Source organism: Solanum dulcamara, chromosome 3 (genome assembly GCF_947179165.1).
Source record: "Solanum dulcamara chromosome 3, daSolDulc1.2, whole genome shotgun sequence".
Taxonomy (NCBI): Eukaryota; Viridiplantae; Streptophyta; class Magnoliopsida; order Solanales; family Solanaceae; genus Solanum; species Solanum dulcamara.
Window position 1 is genome coordinate 82,535,550 of NC_077239.1, and position 18,252 is coordinate 82,553,801.

Genomic DNA, 18,252 nt, shown 5'->3' on the forward strand with positions numbered 1-18,252 from the left:
AGTCGTTCCCCAGGTCGTTACGGACGCTACTCTTGAAGAATCTAAGAAAATTCGACCCGAACCCCAGGCACCTAAAAAATTCATGGGCTAACACACACGAAAAACTTGCAAAATCGCCTAATTCCTATTGCGTCGCTAATAAAATGCTTCTAAACCCCTCTAAATCGCCACCGGGGCTACTGGAGTCATTCCCCATGTCGTAGCGGATGCTATTATGGAAGAAATCAAGAAAATTCAACCTGCACACCCAGCACCTAAAAAATCCGTTGGCTAACACACACAAAAAACTTGCAAAATTGCCTAATACGTATTGCGTTGCCAATAAAATGCTCCTGAACCACTTTAAAGCGCCGCTGAGGCTACTGGAGTCGTTTTCTAGGTCGTTACGGATGCTACTATGGAAGAATCCAAGAAAATTTGACCCGAACCCCCGGCATCTAAAAACTCCATGGGTTAACACACACGAAAAATAGGCAAAATCGCCTATTTCCTATTGCGTCGCCAATAAAATGCTCCTAAACCCCTCTATAGCGCTGCCGGGGCTACTGGAGTTGTTCCCTAGGTCGTTACGGACGCTACTATGAAAGAATCTAAGAAATTTTGACCCGTACCCCCGGCACCTAAAAATTCCGTGGGCTAACACACACAAAAAACTGGAAAAATCGCCTAATTCCTATTGCGTCGCAAATAAAATGCTCCAGAACCATTCTAAAGAGCCACCAGGGCTACTAGAGTCGTTCCCCAGGTCGTTACGGACGCTACTATCGACGAATCTAAGAAAATTCAACCCGCACCTCCAATAGCTTAAAAATCTGTGGACTAACACACATGAAAAACTTGCAAAATCGCTGAATTCCTATTGCGTCGCCAATAAAATGCTCCTAAACCCCTCTAAAGAGCCGCCAGGGCTACTAGAGTTGTTCCCAGGTTGTTACGGATGCTACTATTGAAGAATCCAAAAAATATTTGACCCAAAACCTCGGCACCTAAAATATCTGTGGGCTAACACACACGAAAAACTTGCAAAATCGCTGAATTCCTATTGCATCGCCAATAAAATGCTCCTAAACCCCTCTAAAGTGTCGCCGGGGCTACTAGAGTCGTTCCCCAGGTCGTTACGGACGCTACTATGTAAGAATCCAAGAATATTTGACCCGGACCCCCGGCACCTAAAAAATCTGTGGGCTAACACACACGAAAAACTGGCAAAATCGCCTAATTTTTATTGCGTCGTCAATAAAATGCTCCTAAACCCCTCTAAAGAGCCGCCGGGGCTACTGGAGTCGTTCCCCAGGTTGTTACGGACGCTACTATGGAAGAATACAAGAAAGTTTGACCCGGACCCCCGGCACCTAAAATATTCGTGGGCTAACTCACACGAAAAAGTGGCAAAATTGCCTAATTCCTATTACGCCGCCAATAAAATGCTCCTAAACTCCTCTATAGCGCCGTCGGGGTTACTGGAGTCGTTCCCCCGGTTGTTACGGACGCTAAAAATGGAAGAATCCAAGAAATTTAGACACGGCCCCCCGGCACTTAAAAACTCCCTGGGCTAACACACACAAAAAACTGGCAAAATCGCCTAATTCCTATTGCGTATCAAATAAAATGCTCCTAAATCCCTCTAAAGCGCCGTCGGGGCTACTGGAGTCATTCCCAGGTCGTTACGGATGCTACTATGGAAGAAATCAAGAAATATTCGACCCGGACCCCCAGTACCTAAAATATCCGTGGGCTAACACACACAAAAAACTGGTAAAATCGCCTAATTCCTATTTCGTTGCCAATAAAATGCTCCAAAACCCCTCTAAGGAGCCGCTAGGGCTACTAGAGTCATTCCCGAATTTGTTATGGACGCTACTATGGAAAAATCCAAGAATATTAGACCCGAACCTCCAGCACGTAAAAAATCCCTGGGCTAGAACACACGAAAAACTTGCAAAATCTTTAATTTCTATTGCGTCTCAAATAAAATGCTCCTAAACCCCTCTAAAGCGCCGCCGGGGCTACTGGAGTCAATCCCCAGGTCGTTACGTTTGCTACTATGGAAGAAATCAAGAAAATTCAATCCGCACCCCTGGCACTTACAAAATCCGTTGGCTAACACAAACAAAAAACTTGCAAAATCGCCTAATTCCTATTGCGTTGCCAATAAAATGCTCCTGAACCCCTCTAAATCACCGTCGGGGCTACTGGAGTCGTTACTCAGGTTGTTACGGACGCTACTATGGAAGAATCCAAGAAAATTTGACCCGAACCCCCGGCACCTAAAAAATCTGTGGGCTAACATACCAGGAAAACTAGCAAAATTGCCTAATTCCTATTGCGTCGCCTATAAAATGCTCCTAAACCCCTCTATAGTGCCGCCGGGGCTACTAGAGTCATTCCCCAGGTCATTACGGACGCTACTATGCAGGAATCCAAGAAAATTCGAACCGGACCCCCGACACCTAAAACATTTGTGGGCTAACACACACGAAAAACTGGCAAAATCGCCTAATTCATATTGCGTCTCAAATAAAATGCTCATAAATACCTCTAAAGCACCGTCGAGGCTACTGGAGTCGTTCCCCAGATCGTTACGGATGCTACTATGGAAAAAATCAAGAAAATTCAACCCGCATCCCCGGCACCTAAAAAATCCGTTGGCTAACACACACAAAAAACTTGCAAAATCGCGTAATTCCTATTGCGTCGCCAATAAAATGCTCCTGAACCCCTGTAAAGCGCCGCTGGGGCTACTGGAGTCGTTCCCCAGGTCGTTACGGATGCTACTATGGAAGAATCCAAGAAAATTTAACCCGAACCCCCGGCACCTAAAAAATCTGTGGGTTAACACACACGAAAAACTGACAAAATCGCCTAATTCCTATTGCGTCGCCAATAAAATGCTCCTAAACCCCTCTATAGCGCCGCCGGGGCTACTATAGTCGTTCCCCAGGTCGTTACAGACGCTACTATGGAAGAATCCAAGAAAATTCGACCCGGACACCCAGCACCTAAAAAATCCGTGTGCTAACACACACGAAAAACTGGCAAAATCGCCTAATTCCTATTGCGTTGCCAATAAAATGCTCCAGAACCCCTCTAAAGAGTCGCCAGGGCTACTGGAGTCGTTCCCTAATTTGTTACAGACGCTACTATGGAAGAATCCAAGAAAATTCGTCCCGCACCCCCAACACCTAAAAAATCCGTGGACTAACACACACAAAAAACTGGCAAAATCGCCTAATTCCTATTGCTTCGCCAATAAAATGCTCCAGAACCCCTCTAAAGAGCCGCCAGGGCTACTGGAGTCGTTCCCCAGGTCGATATGGACGCTACTATGGAAGAATCCAAGAAAATTCGACCCGCACCCCCAACACCTAAAAAATCTGTGGACTAACACACATGAAAAATTGGAAAATCAGCTAATTCCTGGGCTACTGGAGTCGTTCCCCAGGTCGTTACGGATGCTACTATTGAAGAATCCAAGAAAATTCTACCGGACCCCCATCACCTAAAATATCCGTGGGCTAACACACACGAAAAAGTGGCAAAATTACTTAATTAATATTGCGCTGCCAATAAAATTCTCCTTATCCCCTCTAAAGCACCGCCGGGGCTACTGGAGTCCTTCCTCAGGTTGTTACGGATGCTACTATTTAAGAATCCAAGAAAATTTGACCCGGACCCCTAGCACCTAAAAAGTCTGTGGGCTAACACACACAAAAAATTTGCAAAATCTCCTAATTCCTATTGCGTCGCAAATAAAATGCTCCATAACCCCTCTAAAGCGCCGCCGGGGCTACTAGAGTCATTCCCTAGGTCGTTATGGACGCTACTATGGAAGAAATCAAGAAAATTTGACCCGGACCGCCGGCATCTAAAAAATCCGTGGGCCAACACACACAAAAAACTTGCAAAATCGCGTAATTCCTATTGCGTCGCCAATAAAATGCTCCTAACTCCCTCTATAGCACCGCCGGGGCTACTGGAGTCATTCCTGGGGTCATTACGGACGCTACTATGGAAGAATCCAAGAAATTTCGACCCGAATCCCCGGCACATAAAAAATCCGTGGGCTAACACACACGAAAAACTTGCAAAATCCCTAATTTCTATGGCGTCGCCAATAAAATGCTCCTAAACCCCTCTTTTGCACCACCGGGGCTACTGGAGTCGTTCCCCAGGTCGTTACGGACGCTACTATGGAAGAATCCAAGAAAATTTGACCCGGACCCCCGGCACTTAAAATATCTGTGGTCAAACACACACGAAAAACTGGCAAAATGGCCTAATTCCTATTGCGTCGCCAATAAAATGCTCCAGAACCCCTCTAAAGAGTAGCCAGGGCTACTGGAGTCGTTCCCCAATTTGTTACGGACGCTACTATGGAAGAATCCAAGAAAATTCGTCCCGCACCCCCAACACCTAAAAAATCTGTGGACTAACACTCACGAAAAACTGGCAAAATTGCCTAATTCCTATTGCTTCGCCAATAAAATGCTCCTAAATCTCTCTAAAAATACGCCAGGGCTACTGGAGTCGTTCCCCAGGTCGTTATGGACGCTACTATGGAAGAATCCAAGAAAATTCGACCCGCACCCCAACACCTAAAAAATCCGTGGACTAACACACATGAAAAACTGGAAAATCAGCTAATTCCTATTGTGTCGCCAATAAAATACTCCTAAACCCCTCTAAAGAGCCGTCGGGGCTACTGGAGTCGTACTCCAGGTCGTTACGGATGCTACTATAGAAGAAATCAAGAAAATTCAACCCGCACCCCCGGCACCTAAAAAATCTGTTGGCTAACACACACAAAAAACTTGCAAAATCGCCTAATTCCTATTGCGTCGCCAATAAAATGCTCCTGAACCCCTTTAAAGCGCTGCCGGGGCTACTTGAGTCGTTCCCCAGGTCGTTACGGACGCTACTATGGAAGAATCCAAGAAAATTTAGAAAATTCGACCCGCACCCCCAACACCTAACAAAACCGTGGACGAACACACACGAAAAACTGCAAAATCGCCTAATTCCTATTGCGTTGACAATAAAATGCTCCGGAACCCCCCTAAAGAGACGCCAGGGCTACTGGAGTCATTCCCCAGGTCGTTATGGACGCTACTAAGGAAGAATCCAAGAAAATTCGACCCGCACCCCCAACACTTAAAAAATTCGTGGACTAACACACATGAAAAACTGGAAAATCGCCTAATTCTTATTGTGTCGCCAATAAAATGCTCCTAAACCCCTCTAAAGAGCCGCCAGGGCTACTGTAGTCGTTCCCCAAGTCGTTATGGACGCTACTATAGAAGAATCCAAGAAAATTTGACTTGGACCCCCGGCACCTAAAAAATATGTGGGCTAACACACACGAAAAACTGGCAAAATCGCCTAATTCCTATTGCGTCGCCAATAAAATACTCTAGAACCAGTTGAAAGAGCTGCCAGGGCTACTGGAGTCGTTCCCCAGTTCGTTACGGATGCTACTATGGAAGAAACCAAGAAAATTCGACCCGCACCCCCAACATCTAAAAAATCCTAGGACTAACACACACGAAAAACTAGCAAAACCTCCTAATTCCTATTGCGCCGCCAATTAAATGCTCCTAAACCCCTCTAAAGCGCTGCCGGGACTACTGGAGTCGTTTCCCAGGTCGTTACGGACGCTATTATGGAAGAATCCAAGAAAATTTGACCCGAACCCCGACACGTAAAAAATCCCTGGGCTAACACACACGAAAAACTTGCAAAATCGCCTAATTCCTATTGCGTCGCCAATAAAATGCTCCAGAACCCTTCTAAAGAGCCGCCAGGGCTACTGGAGTCGTTCCCCAGGTTGTTACGGACGCTACTATGGAAGAATCTAAGAAAATTCGACCCGCACCCCCAACAGCTAAAACATCCGTGGACTAACACACGCGAAAAACTTGCAAAATTGCTGAATTCCTATTGCGTCGCTAATAAAATGCTCCTAAACCCCTCTAAAGAGCCGCCAGGGCTACTGGAGTCGTTCCCCAGGTCGTTACGGACGCTACTATGGAAGAATCCAAGAAAATTTGACCCGAACCCCCGGCACGGAAAAAATCCCTGGGCTAGAACACAAGAAAAACTTGCAAAATCGCTTAATTTCTATTGCGTCTCAAATAAAATGCTCCTAAACCCCTCTAAAGCGCCGTCGGGGCTACTGGAGTCAATCCCCAGGTCGTTACGGATTCTACAATGGAAGAAATCAAGAAAATTCAATCCGCACCCCTGGCACTTAAAAAATCCGTTGGCTAACACAAACAAAAAACTTGCAAAATCGCCTAATTCCTATTGCGTTGCCAATAAAATGCTCCTCAACCCCTCTAAAGCACCGCCGTGGCTACTGGAGTCGTTACCCAGGTTGTTACGGACGCTACTATGGAAGAATCCAAGAAAATTTGACCTGAACCCCCAGCACCTAAAAAATATGTGGGCTAACTCCCCAGAAATACTGGCAAAACTGCCTAATTCCTATTGCGTCGCCTATAAAATGCTCTTAAACCCCTCTATAGTGCCACCGGGGCTACTGGAGTCATTCCCCAGGTCGTTATGGACGCTACTACGTAGGAATCGAAGAAAATTCGAACCGGACCCCCGACACCTAAAAAATTCGTGGGCTAACACACACGAAAAATTGGCAAAATCGCCTAATTCCTATTGCGTCGCCAATAAAATGCTCCTGAACTCCTCTATAGCACCGCCGGGGCTACTAGAGTCATTCCCCAGGTCGTTACGGACGCTATTATGGAAGAATCAAAGAAAATTCGACCCGGACCCCCGGCACCTAAAAAATCCGTGGGCTAACAAACACGAAAAACTAGCAAAATCGCCTAATTCCTATTGCATCGCCAATAAAATGCTCCAAAACCCCTCTAAAGAGCCGCCAGGGCTACCGGAGTCGTTCCCCAGGTCGTTACGGACGCTACTATGGAAGAATCCAAGAAAATTTGACCCGAACCCCCGGCACCTAAAAAATCAGTGGGCTAACACACACGAAAAACTGGAAAAATCGCCTAGTTCCTATTGCGTCTCTAATAAAATGCTTCTAAACCCCTCTAAAGCACCGTCGGGGCTACTGGAGTCATTCCCCAGGTCGTTACGGACGCTACTTTGGAAGAATCCAAGAAAATTGGACCCGTACCCCGGCACCTAAAAAATCCGTGGGCTAACACACACGAAAAACTGGCAAAATCGCCTAATTCCTATTGCATCGCCAATAAAATGCTCCAGAACCCCTCTAAAGAGCCACCAGGGCTACTGGAGTCGTTCCCCAGGTCGTTACGGACGCTATTATGGAAGAATCCAAGAAAATTCGACCCTTACCCCCTAGGGTTGTTCACAGTTTTGGTTAAAACCAAAACCAAACCGAAAATTTAACCAAACCGAATAAAAAAACCGACATTCAGTTTGGTTTGGTTTGGTTTGGTTTTAAATTTGAATAACCGATAATATTTGGTTTGGTTATGGTTATAGAAAAAAATAACCGAATAAATAACTGAACCAAACCGATAATTATATACTTAAAATTTATAATTATTTATATGTATAATATTAGTTTTTCATAAATAATTAAAGATATTATACGTTTTAATTATTAATTTAATATTAATATACTTATTTTTAAGGCCCAACAATCCAAACCCAACTCTCAAGCCCAATTATAAATTCTAATAAACACTAAACAGCGGTCCAAGTCCAACAATCCAAGCCCATTAGCCCAACTTTCAAGCCCAATTCTAAATCCTAAATTTCTAATAAGCACTAAGCACTTGATCAGCAGGCAGCAACATAAAGTAAAAGTTAAAACTTTAAAACCCTAGTATCTGTTTTCCTTTTACATTTTTGTTCCTCTCACGTTGGTTTCTCACAAAGTCACAGACTCACAGTCATAGACTAACAGTTAAGGCTTAAGAGCAACCTCAACTCCTCAACCCCAAGTATAAGATTGTCAAATTTTGAGAAGGTTTGTAAGTAGTTTTTCAAATTTTAAATTGATTTTAAGTTGTTTTCTTTTTTTTCCGAATGTTTAAGTTGTTTCATTTTCTGTTTTGAACCTTTGTCGGTCGTGAGGAAAAAAAAGCTTCATAAGAATTTGAAGAATGTAGAGAGAGAATATTTGAATTATCTCGGCTAGTCATAAATCAAATAACCGAATCAAACCGAACCAAACCGACAATAACCAAACCCGTGGTTATTATTTTACTTGGTTTGGTTATGGTTTTAGACATTTAATAACCGATTAAATTGGTTTGGTTATGGTTTTAATCAATAACCGACCCAAACCGAACCATGAACACCCCTAGCACCCCCAACACCTAAAAAATCTGTGGGCTAACACACATTAAAAACTGCAAAATCGCCTAATTCCTATTGCGTCGCCAATTAAATGCTCCAGAACCCCTCTAAAGAGCCGCCAGGGCTACTGGAGTCGTTACCCGGGTCATTACGGACGCTACTATGGAAGAATCCAAGAAAATTCAACCCGCACCCCCGGTACCTAAAAATGCTCCTAAACCCCTCTATAGCACCGCCGAGGCTACTAGAGTCGTTCCTCAGGTCATTACGGACGCTATTATGGAAGAATCCAAGAAAATTCGACCCGGACCCCCGGCACCTAAAAAATCCGTGGGCTAACACACAAAAAAAACTGGCAAAATCGCCTAATTCCTATTGCGTCGCTAATAAAATGCTCCAGAACCCCTCTAAAGAGCCGCAAGGGCTACTAGAGTCGTTCCCCAGGTCGTTACGGACGCTACTATGGAAGAATCCAAGAATATTTGACCCGCACCCCTAACACCTGAAAAATTCGTGGCTAACACACACGAAAAACTAGAAAATCGCCTAATTCCTATAGTGTCGCCAATAAAATGCTCCTAAATCCCTCTAAAGAGCCGCCAGGGCTACTGGAGTCGTTCCCCAGGTCGTTACGGACGCTGCTTCTGAACCCCTCTAAAGCACTGCCGGGGCTACTGGAGTCGTTACCCAGGTCGTTACGGACGCTACTATGGAAGAATCCAAGAAAATATGAACCGAACCCCCGGCACCTAAAAAATCTGTGGGCTAACACATACGAAAACTGGCAAAATCGCGTAATTCCTATTGCGTCGCCAATAAAATGCTCTAGAACCCCTCTATAGTGCCGCTAGGGCTACTGCAGTCATTCTACAGGTCGTTATGGACGTTATTATGGAAGAATCCAAGGAAATTTGACCCGGACCCCAACACCTAAAAAATCTGTGTGCTAACACAGACGAAAAACTGGCAAAATCGCCTAATTCCTATTGCATCGCCAATAAAATGCTCCTAAACCCCTCTATAGCACCTCCGGGGCTACTGTAGTCATTCCCCAGGTCGTTACGGACGCTACTATGGAAAAATCTAAGAAAATTCGACCCGCACCCCCAACAGCTAAAAAATCCGTGGACTAACACACACGAAAAACTTGCAAAATCGCTGAATTCCTATTGCATCGCCAATAAAATGCTCCTAAACTTCACTAAAGCGCCGCTGGGGCTACTGGAATCGTTCCCTAGGTCGTTACGGACGCTACTATGTAAGAATCCAAGAAAATTTGACCTGAACCCCCGGCACCGAAAAAATCTGTGGGTTAACACACACGAAAAACTGACAAAATCACCTAATTCCTATTGCGTCGCTAATAAAATGCTCCTAAACCCATCTATAGCGCCATCGGGGCTACTAGAGTCATTCCCCAGGTCCTTACGGACGCTATTATGGAAGAATCCAAGAAAATTCGACCCGCACCCCCAACACCTAAAAAATCCGTGGACTAACACACACGAAAAACTGGCAAAATCGCCTAATTCCTATTGCATCGCCAATAAAATGTCCTAACCCCTCTATAGCACCTCCGGGGCTACTGGAGTCGTTTCCAGGTCGTTACAGACGCTACTATATAATAATCTAAAAAAATTTGACCCGGACCCCCGGCACCTAAAATATCTTTGGGCTAACACACACGAAAATGTGGCAAAGTTGCTTAATTCCTATTGCGCCGCCAATAAAATTTTCCTAAACCTCTCTAAAGCGCCGTCGGGACTACTGGAGTCGTTTCCCAGGTCGTTACGGACGCTACTATGGAAGAATCCAAGAAAATTTGACCCGAACCCCTGGCACATAAAAAATCCCTAGGCTAACACACACGAAAAACTTGCAAAATCGCCTAATTCCTATTGTATCTCAAATAAAATGCTCGTAAACCCCTCTAAAGCGTCGCCGGGGCTACTGGAGTCATTCCCCAGGTCGTTAAGGACGCTACAATAGAAGAATCCAAGAAAATTTGACCCGAACCCCCGGCACCTAAAAAATCCATGGGCTAACACACACGAAAAACTGGCAAAATTGCCTAATTCCTATTGCGTTGCCAATAAAATGCTCCTAAACTCCTCTATAGCACCGCCGGGGCTACTGGAGTCGTTTCCCAAGTCGTTACGGACGCTATTATGGAAAAATCCAAGAAAATGCGACACGGACCCCCGGCACCTAAAAAATCCGTGGGCTAACACACAAAAAAAACTGGCAAAATCGCCTAATTCCTATTGCGTCGCCAATAAAATGCTCCAGAACCCCTCTAAAGAGACGCCAGGGCTTTTGGAGTCGTTCCCCAGGTTGTTACGGACGCTACTATGGAAGAATCCAAGAAAATTTGACCCGGACCCCCGGCACTTAAAATATCTGTGGGCTAACACACACGAAAAACTGGCAAAATCGCCTAATTCCTATTGCGTCGCCAATAAAATGCTCCTAAATCCCTCTAAAGAGCCGCCAGGGCTACTGGAGTCGTTTCCCAATTCGTTACGGACGCTATTATGGAAGAATCCAAGAAAATTTGACCCGCACCCCCAACACCTAAAACATTCGTGGACTAACACACACGAAAAACTGGCAAAATCGCCTAATTCCTATTGCATCGCCAATAAAATGCTCCTAAACCCCTCTATAGCACCTCCTGGTCTACTGGAGTCATTCCCCAGGTCGTTACGGACGCTACTATGGAAACATCTAAGAAAATTCGACCCGCACCCCCAACCAGCTTAAAAATCTGTGGACTAACACACACGAAAAACTTGCAAAATCGCTGAATTCCTATTGCGTTGCCAATAAAATGCTCCTAAACCTCACTAAAGCGCCGTTGGGGCTACTGGAATCGTTCCCCAGGTCGTTACGGACGCTACAATGTAAGAATTGAAGAAAATTTGACCTGAACCCCCGGCACCGAAAAAATCTGTGGGTTAACACACACGAAAAACTGACAAAATCACCTAATTCCTATTGCGTCGCTAATAAAATGCTCCTAAACCCCTCTATAGCGCCGTCGGGGCTACTAGAGTCATTCCCAGGTCGTTACGGATGCTATTATGGAAGAATCCAAGAAAATTCGATCCGGACCCCCAACACCTAAAAAATCCGTGGACCAACACACACGAAAAACTGGCAAAATTACCTAATTCCTATTGTGTCACCAATAAAATATTCCAGAACCCCTCTAAAGAGCCGCCAGGGCTACTGGAGTCATTCCCCAGGTCGTTACGGACGCTATTATGGAAGAATCCAAGAAAATTCGACCCGGACCCCCGGCACCTAAAAAATCCGTGGGCTAACACACACAAAAAACTGGCAAAATCGCCTAATTCCTATTGCGTCGCCAATAAAATGCTCCAGAACCCCTCTAAAGAGTCGCTAGGGCTACTGGAGTCGTTCCCCAGTTAGATACGGACGCTACTATGGAAGAATCCAAGAAAATTTGACCCGGACCCCCGGCACTTAAAATATCTGTGGGCTAAAACACACAAAAAACTGGCAAAATCGCCTAATTCCTATTGCGTCGCCAATAAAATGCTCCAGAACCCCTCTAAAGAGTCGCTAGGGCTACTGGAGTCGTTCCCCAGTTCGTTACGGACGCTATTATGGAAGAATCCAAGAAAATTTGACCCGCACCCCCAACACCTAAAAAATTCGTGGACTAACACACACGAAAAACTGGCAAAATCGCCTAATATCTATTGCATCGCCAACAAAATGCTCCTAAACCCCTCTATAGCACCTCCGGGGCTACTGGAGTCATTCCCCAGGTCGTTACGGACGCTACTATGGAAAAATCTAAGAAAATTCGACCCGCACCCCAACAGCTAAAAAATCTGTGGACTAACACACACGAAAAACTTGCAAAATCGCTGAATTCCTATTGCGTCGCCAATAAAATGCTCCTAAACCTCACTAAAGCGCCGCTGGGGCTACTGGAGTCGTTCCCCCGGTCGTTACGAATGCTATTATAGAAGAATCCAAGAAAATTCGACCCAAACCCCCGGCACCTAAAAAATCCGTGGGCTAACACACACAAAAAACTGACAAAATCATCTAATTCCTATTGCGTCGCTAATAAAATGCTCCTAAACCCCTCTATAGCGCCGTCGGGGCTACTAGAGTCATTCCTCAGGTCGTTACGGACGCTATTATGGAAGAATCTAAGAAAATTCGATCCGGACCCCCAACACCTAAAAAATCTGTGGGCTAACACACATGAAAAACTGGCAAAATCACCTAATTCCTATTGTGTCACCAATAAAATGCTCCAGAACCCCTCTAAAGAGCCGCCAGGGCTACTGGAGTCGTTCTCCAATTCGTTACGGACGCTACTATTGAAGAATCCAAGTAAATTTGACCCGAACCCCTGGCACGTAAAAAATCCCTAGGCTAACACACACGAAAAACTTGCAAAATCGCCTAATTCCTATTGCGTCTCAAATAAAATGCTCGTAAACCCCTCTAAAGCACCGCCGGGGTTGCTGGAGTCATTACCCAGGCCGTTACGGACGCTACAATAGAAGAATCCAAGAAAATTCGACCCAAACCCCCGGCACCTAAAAAATCCGTGGGCTAACACACACAAAAAACTGACAAAATCATCTAATTCCTATTGCGTCGCTAATAAAATGCTCCTAAACCCCTCTATAGCGCCGTCGGGGCTACTAGAGTCATTCCTCAGGTCGTTACGGACGCTATTATGGAAGAATCTAAGAAAATTCGATCCGGACCCCCAACACCTAAAATATCCGTGGGCTAACACACATGAAAAACTGGCAAAATCACCTAATTCCTATTGTGTCACCAATAAAATGCTCCAGAACCCCTCTAAAGAGCCGCAAGGGCTACTGGAGTCGTTCTCCAATTCGTTACGGATGGTACTTTGGAAGAATTCAAGAAAATTTGACCCGAACCCCTGGCACGTAAAAAATCCCTGGGCTAACACACACGAAAAACTTGCAAAATCGCCTAATTCCTATTGCGTCTCAAATAAAATGCTCGTAAACCCCTCTAAAGCACCGCCGGGGCTACTGGAGTCATTCCCCATGTCGTTATGGACGCTACAATAGAAGAATCCAAGAAAATTCGACCCACACCCCTAACACCTGAAAAATTTGTGGCTAACACACATGAAAAACTAGAAAATCGCCTAATTCCTATTGTGTCGCCAATAAAATGCTCCTAAATCCCTCTAAAGAGCCGCCAGGGCTACTGGAGTCGTTCCCCAGGTCGTTACGGACGCTACTATGGAAGAATCCAAGAAAATTTGACCCGGACCCCGGCACTTAAAATATCTGTGGGCTAACACACACGAAAAACTGGCAAAATCTCCTAATTCCTATTGCGTCGAGATTAAAATGCTCCAGAACCCCTCTAAAGAGTCGCTAGGGCTACTGGAGTCGTTCCCCAGTTCGTTACGGACGCTATTATGGAAGAATCCAAGAAAATTCGACCCGCACCCCCAACACCTAAAAAAATCCATGGACTAACACACACGAAAAACTGGAAAAATCGCCTAATTCCTATTGCATCGCCAATAAAATGCTCCTAAACCCCTCTATAGCACCTCCGGGGCTACTAGAGTCAGTCCCCAGGTCGTTACGGATGCTACTATGGAAAAATCTAAGAAAATTCGACCCGCACCCCAACAGCTAAAAAATCTGTGGGCTAACACACACGAAAAACTAGCAAAATTGCCTAATTCCTATTGCGTCGCTAATAAAATGCTCCTAAACCCCTCTATAGCACCGCTGGGGCTACTGGAGTCGTTCCCCAGGTCGTTACGGATGCTATTATGGAAGAATCCAAGAAATTTCGACCCGGAACCTCGGTACCTAAAAATTCTGTGGGCTAACACACACGAAAAACTGGCAAAATCCTACTAAACCCCTCTAAATAGCCGTCGGGACTGCTGGAGACGTTTCCCAGGTCGTTACAGACGCTACTTTGGAAGAATCCAAGAAAATTTGACCCGAACCCCTGGCACGTAAAAAATCCCTGGGCTAACACACACGAAAAACTTGCAAAATCGCCTAATTCCTATTGCGTCTCAAATAAAATGCTCGTAAACCCCTCTAAAGCGCCGCAGGTGCTACTGGAGTCATTCCCCCGATCGTTACGGATGCTACAATAGAAGAATCCAAGAAAATTTGACCCGAACCCCCGACACCTAAAAAATCCATGGGCTAACACACACGAAAAACTAGCAAAATTGCCTAATTCCTATTGCGTCGCTAATAAAATGCTCCTAAACCCCTATATAGCACCGCTGGGGCTACTGGAGTCGTTCCCCAGGTCGTTACGGATGCTATTATGGAAGAATCCAAGAAATTTCGACCCGGAACCCCGGTACCTAAAAATTCTGTGGGCTAACACACACGAAAAACTGGCAAAATCGCCTAATTACTATTGCGTCGCCAATAAAATGCTCCAGAACCGCTCTAAAGAGACGCCAGGGCTACTGGAGTCATCTCCAGGTCGTTACGGATGCTACTATGGAAGAATCCAAGAATATTCGACTCGCACCCCTAACACCTGAAAAATTCGTGGACTAACACACACGAAAAACTAGAAAATTGCCTAATTCCTATTGTGTCGCCAAAAAAATTCTCCTAAATCCCTCTAAAGAGCCGCCAGGGCTACTGGAGTCGTTCCCCAGGTCGTTACGGACGCTACTATGGAAGAATCCAAGAAAATTTGACCCGGACCCCCGGCACTTAAAATATCTGTGGTCAAACACACACGAAAAACTGGCAAAATGGCCTAATTCCTATTGCGTCGCCAATAAAATGCTCCAGAACCCCTCTAAAGAGTCGCCAGGGCTACTGGAGTCATTCCCAGTTCGTTACGGACGCTATTATGGAAGAATCCAAGTAAATTCGACCCTCACCCCCAACACCTAAAAAATCCGTGGACTAACACACACGAAAAACTGGCAAAATTGCTTAATTCCTATTGCGCCACCAATAAAATGCTCCTAAACCCCTCTAAAGCATCGTCGAAACTACTGGAGTTGTTTCCCAGGTCGTTACGGATGCTACTATTGAAGAATCCAACAAAATTTTACCCGAACCCCCGGCACGTAAAAAATCCCTGGGCTAACACACACGAAAAACTTGCAAAATCGCCTAATTCCTATTGTGTCTCAAATAAAATGCTCCTAAACCCCTCTAAAGCGCCGCCGGGGCTACTGGAGTCATTCTCCAGGTCGTTACGGATGCTACTATGGAAGAAATCAAGAAAATTCAATCCGCACCCCTAGCACTTAAAAAATCCGTTGGCTAACACACACAAAAAACTTGCAAAATCGCCTAATTCCTATTGCGTTGCCAATAAAATGCTCCTGAACCCCTCTAAAGCGCCGCCGGAGCTACTGGAGTCGTTCCCCAGGTTGTTACAGACGCTACTATGGAAGAATCCAAGAAAATTTGACCTGAACCCCCGGCACCTAAAAAATCTATGGGCTAACACAAATGAAAAACTGGCAAAATTGCCAAATTCCTATTGCGTCGCCAATAAAATACTCCTAAACCCCTCTATAGCGCCGTCGGGGCTACTAGAGTCGTTCCCCAGGTCGTTACGGAAGCTATTATGGAAGAATCCAAGAAAATTTGACTCGGACCCCCGGCACCTAAAATATCCATGGGCTAACACACACGAAAAACTGGCAAAATCGCCTAATTCCTATTGCGTCGCCAATAAAATGCTCCAGAACCCCTCTAAAAAGCAGCCAGGGCTACTAGAGTCGTTCCCCAGGTCGTTACGGACGCTACTATGGAAGAATCCAAGAAAATTAGATCCGCACCTCCAACACCTAAAAAATCTGTGGACTAACACATACGAAAAACTGGAAAATCGCCTAATTCCTATTGCGTCGCCAATAAAATGCTCCTAAACACGTCTAAATCGCCGCTGGGGCTACTGGAGTCGTTCCCCAGGTCGTTACGGATGCTACTATGTAAAAATCCAAGAAAATTTGACCCGGACCCCCGGCACCTAAAAAATCTGTGGGCTAACACACATGAAAAACTTGCAAAATCGCCTAATTCCTATTGCGTCTCAAATAAAATGCTCGTAAACCCCTCTAAAGCGCCGCGGGTGCTACTGGAGTCATTCCCCCGATCGTTACGGACGCTACAATAGAAGAATCCAAGAAAATTTGACCCGAACCCCCGACACCTAAAAAATCCATGGGCTAACACACACGAAAAACTAGCAAAATTGCCTAATTCCTATTGCGTCGCTAATAAAATGCTCCTAAACCCCTCTATAGCGCCGCCGGAGCCACTGGAGTCGTTCCCCAGGTCGTTACGGATGCTATTATGGAAGAATCCAAGAAATTTCGACCCGGAACCCCGGTACCTAAAAATTCTGTGGGCTAACACACACGAAAAACTGGCAAAATCGCCTAATTACTATTGCGTCGCCAATAAAATGCTCCAGAACCGCTCTAAAGAGACGCCAGGGCTACTGGAGTCATCTCCAGGTCGTTACGGATGCTACTATGGAAGAATCCAAGAATATTCGACTCGCACCCCTAACACCTGAAAAATTCGTGGACTAACACACACGAAAAACTAGAAAATTGCCTAATTCCTATTGTGTCGCCAATAAAATTCTCCTAAATCCCTCTAAAGAGCCGCCAGGGCTACTGGAGTCGTTCCCCAGGTCGTTACGGACGCTACTATGGAAGAATCCAAGAAAATTTGACCCGGACCCCCGGCACTTAAAATATCTGTGGTCAAACACACACGAAAAACTGGCAAAATCGCCTAATTCCTATTGCGTCGCTAATAAAATGCTCCAGAACCCCTCTAAAGAGTCGCCAGGGCTACTGGAGTCATTCCCAGTTCGTTACGGACGCTATTATGGAAGAATCCAAGTAAATTCGACCCTCACCCCCAACACCTAAAAAATCCGTGGACTAACACACACGAAAAACTGGCAAAATTGCTTAATTCCTATTGCGCCACCAATAAAATGCTCCTAAACCCCTCTAAAGCATCGTCGAAACTACTGGAGTCGTTTCCCAGGTCGTTACGGATGCTACTATTGAAGAATCCAACAAAATTTTACCCGAACCCCCGGCACGTAAAAAATCCCTGGGCTAACACACACGAAAAACTTGCAAAATCGCCTAATTCCTATTGTGTCTCAAATAAAATGCTCCTAAACCCCTCTAAAGCGCCGCCGGGGCTACTGGAGTCATTCCCCAGGTCGTTACGGATGCTACTATGGAAGAAATCAAGAAAATTCAATCCGCACCCCTAGCACTTAAAAAATCCGTTGGCTAACACACACAAAAAACTTGCAAAATCGCCTAATTCCTATTGCGTTGCCAATAAAATGCTCCTGAACCCCTCTAAAGCGCCGCCGGAGCTACTGGAGTCGTTCCCCAGGTTGTTACAGACGCTACTATGGAAGAATCCAAGAAAATTTGACCTGAACCCCCGGCACCTAAAAAATCTATGGGCTAACACAAATGAAAAACTGGCAAAATTGCCAAATTCCTATTGCGTCGCCAATAAAATACTCCTAAACCCCTCTATAGCGCCGTCGGGGCTACTAGAGTCGTTCCCCAGGTCGTTACGGAAGCTATTATGGAAGAATCCAAGAAAATTTGACGTGAACCCCCGGCACCTAAAATATCCATGGGCTAACACACACGAAAAACTAGCAAAATCGCCTAATTCCTATTGCGTCGCCAATAAAATGCTCCAGAACCCCTCTAAAAAGCAGCCAGGGCTACTAGAGTCGTTCCCCAGGTCGTTACGGACGCTACTATGGAAGAATCCAAGAAAATTAGATCCGCACCTCCAACACCTAAAAAATCTGTGGACTAACACATACGAAAAACTGGAAAATCGCCTAATTCCTATTGCGTCGCCAATAAAATGCTCCTAAACACGTCTAAAT